Source organism: Limulus polyphemus, unplaced genomic scaffold (genome assembly GCF_000517525.1).
Source record: "Limulus polyphemus unplaced genomic scaffold, Limulus_polyphemus-2.1.2 Scaffold970, whole genome shotgun sequence".
Taxonomy (NCBI): Eukaryota; Metazoa; Arthropoda; class Merostomata; order Xiphosura; family Limulidae; genus Limulus; species Limulus polyphemus.
In genome coordinates, this window is record NW_013666580.1 from 57,786 (window position 1) to 61,814 (window position 4,029).

The window sequence follows — 4,029 nt, forward strand, 5'->3', positions numbered from 1 at the left end:
TCTGCGGACTTACAACGCTAAAATCCGGGTTTCGATACCCGTGGTGAGCAGAGCACAGATAGCCATTGTGTAGCTTTGTGTTTATTTTCAAACAAACAAGCAATTGAACGAAACGCCTCATTATTAGCACCGTACAAAATAATATATGTGTTTTTGAAATGCTATTATTGTGGACTTTGTTTTCAACGTTTTAATTTGGATGTTAACTAGAAGGTCCATGACATTAAGATCGAAAGATTAAATAATGTAGGTTTTGAAAGTTTTGGCGTCAGATTTGCTAGTAAAGTCGATGAATAGATTATAAATGCGAGGTTCAGTAAAGCATCAAAAAAGAAAGAGTTGCTTCTAGTCAGTGGAGTGAATCGGTCAAAGTGTTTTTGTTTCAGCTAATGGTGAATTAGCGTTTGTTTTCAGTTACTTTATCAACTATGGCGTTCTACTAGTAAGCTTATTTTTACGTTAATATAGTACAGTTAGTGTCGCTGTAAACATGAAGATCACAAGTTCAAGGAGGGAGAGTGAAGTGTTACTTGAGATTATTAAATTATCAATACAAGGTCAGGAAGAATGAGACAGAAAATCAAAAGAAAACAAAGAAAAAACTTTGATTTACAGAATTCGTTTCTAATGATTTTGTTTTCAGTTCACATAGATTTTTGAGTTTACAGTTTCAAAAAAAAAAAAAGCAGGACATTTTTTTCACAAATTTTGGGTGCATTGGAGTTTTACATTGAATTTTCCCAAACAAAAGTCTTTCTTATGGTAGTCTTGAGTACAGAGTTACCACTGTAACATTTTTTTTTTATTGTATACAATTATGGTATTGCTCTAACATACATGCCACTTCTTTCTTAAAGGATTATTTTAGTTCCATTCACAGAAAATTATAGAAATGCTATTTTTGCTAGAGTTGGAATGTTATTATTTTTTCTTAAAAAACAAACAAACCTTCATCAAATATTCATACAGATACGAGCACAATAGGGCTAAATCTAGAAATCGTTCTAATTACAAGTGACGAACAATTTACTCTATTAGCTCTCTTGCCGCATGGAAAAATTGCATTAAAACATTCGTTCTATTTCTTCAGTAAGAGTCGTTAAATTAAGACTAAGTTTTAAGTTAAAGATCTTTTTGCGTAAAATATTGGAAAATTGAGAAATACTAAAAATTAAGTTTACAGGTACAGTAAAATCCAAATTTCGTGATATATTGTAGTGGCCCAGCATGGCCAGGTAGTTAGGGCGCTCGACTCGCAGTCTGCTGGTCGCGGGTTCGAATCCCCGTCACACCAAACATGCTCGCCTTTTCAGCCGTGGGGGCGTTATAATTTGACGGTCAATCCCACTATTCGTTGGCAAATGAAAGAGTTAGCGGTGGGTGGTGCCTTCCTTCTAGTCTTATACTGCTAAATTAGGGACGGCTAGCGCAGATAGCCCTCGTGTAGCTTTGCGCGAAATTCATAAACAAACAATATTGTAGTGAGGATTGCATTAATTAAGAAACTGCCTCAAAATTTTAATAAGAAAGAAGTACTTGGTAACCCTCCACATATTGATTCCGAACAAGCCATATAAGACCTAATTGTGAAGATATTATTGATTTTTGTATCAGACAGAACTTGTTACCTTAAAATTCATTAACACGTTTGTAAATTGTTGATTATTATTCATACAGGCATTTGCTCACATTTTCTGCTTTCGAACGAAATTAATTACTGTGCATTCTAGTTTCTGCTGCTTTAGTGTGTGTGGTATTCCAACAATAAACCTAGGACTATCCGATCTTCGTAATAACGAAGATCCGTGACGTATAGAAGGATAGTGTGGTGCTGTAAATAGAAGGTGAAAGTGAATGAAAACTAACTTCACTTACAGGTAAAACTGAAGAGTGAAATACAACTTGGCTGATCACCTGGTACTTGAATTATTGCGTTGAAAAGTAAATAAACTAAAATGGGAAAGTTAGCAAAATGAACTACATTTTAATAAGTGAAATAAATTGAAGGTATATGGTGTACAGTTACTCAAGAGACCAACAGATTCACAATGGAGAGCGATGGTTAAAAAGAAAGCGGCATCAATTCTTTGCAAAGTACAGTTACTTAGAGACCAAGAAATAAGAGATAGAGAGCGACGGTTAAAATGAAAGAGACATCAACTCTTTGAAATTAGAAAGATCTTGTGTGAAAACTCCATTTGCAGTTTACTTTTCCCGTAGCTGATCAGTCAGATAATCGCATCACTGGCCTATGGACCTCGGTTTCCCTAAGACAACCAGAGGCCTCGAACTTCAAACCATGCTAAGTACCAAAAGTAATATGTTATACTATATACTCTGATCAGGGGAGAACAATAAATGTATACATATAGGATGATTTAGATGTGGGACGTTGTGGGCTAAAGCACACACATCTCGATCTCCTAATTTCTACTTCTTTTGATTATTTTATTTTTATTTTTTGAATTTCTTTATATGAGACCGACGAGAGGAGGTTAAGATTGAGAGACAGTGTATCCCCACCGCAATTTGGGTCCTACTTCCGCAGTCATCCCCAAAACCCAGGGCACATTTTATATTCCACATCATAGCCTGTACCCTGGGGATCCTCTTGATTTGTGAAACGTCTTTGATTTGATTTTTGTTTGGGCTTGTTTTTGTTCATTTATATATATACACACACACAAGATAAATAAAGAATTGGGAACTTAAAAACCTGCAAATAGGTATCGTAAAAAAGTAAGGAAACAAAACTGAAGACACTGTAAAAATGATTTACTCAAACTACAAATACCTATTTTGGCTCCATGCTGTAACCTCACAATACATGAAAATAGCTAAGTAAACAATGATGAAACCGATTGAGCTATTAAGAGATTTTTTAGCAAGAATAAACTCATTTTAAGAAACATATTTTTATATTTTTTTATGAATTTCGCGCAAAGCTACATGAGGGCTATTTGCGCTAGCCGTCCCTAATTTAGCAGTGTAAGACTAGAGGGAAGGTACCTAGTCATCACCACCCACCGCCAACTCTTGGGCTACTCTTTTACTAACGAATAGTGGGATTGACCGTCACATTATAATGCCCCCACGGCTGAAAGGGCGATCATGTTTGTTGTAACGGGGATTCAAACCTGCGACCCGCAGATTGCGAGTCGAGTGTTCTAACCACCTGGCCAGGCCGGGCCCACATATTTTTGTATTTCTCACTTTTATTTCGAGTTATCATCCAAAAATCTATATTTAAAGTTAAACTTATTTATCTCCTGTCCGGCACGTGGTTTCAGTACCGATGATCCATGAACATATTGTATGGCGGAGGAAAGATTTCTTCATTTTGGTTAAAACTATGGAAAATAATTCTTTTTGGACAATTCAGATGATGTGTTATAGATTGCAACAGTTCTCCTGAAATTTCCTCACAGGTGCATGTATTCACTGTCAGGCATTTGACACTCAGAGTTTCAGTTTTTCTTTTCAGTTGACAAGGGGAACTAAGTTCCCCCCGTTCCCCATCAATTCGAGCACTGTATTGAGGAGTCAGCGAGAGAACCCTAATAACAGAGAACAATGACTAAGCTTCCCTTTAAATGTTTTGTTTCTAGATTGTCAGGATGATGCTCAGGGCTGTAGTAAGAGGTAAGGCCAGTCAGGTCATGGCCTGAACACTTTTTCATGGCACGTATACTGTAACTTATTTATTAAAACTTGTTTCTTTTAATTCAATACTTTACGTTGTGCGTAAACAGTATTTATAGTTAAAATGGCTCAAGATTCAATCTCATAGCATCAAATTTTCAAACATATTCTGGGGAGCATGCCTCCAGACTCCCCTACAAATGGCGATGTGGAAATAGTCTGACCACTCCAAAAATTGTTCTTTACTACAATGATGTTTTAGTAATTTTCAGCCGGTGATGGACTCACTAAAGCTCTTGGACAATTTCCAACAATAGCGCTTTCTGCAATTTCATTGCAAAGTCTATCCAATAAAGCTGCATAGTGCTTTAGTAAATTTTACCAACA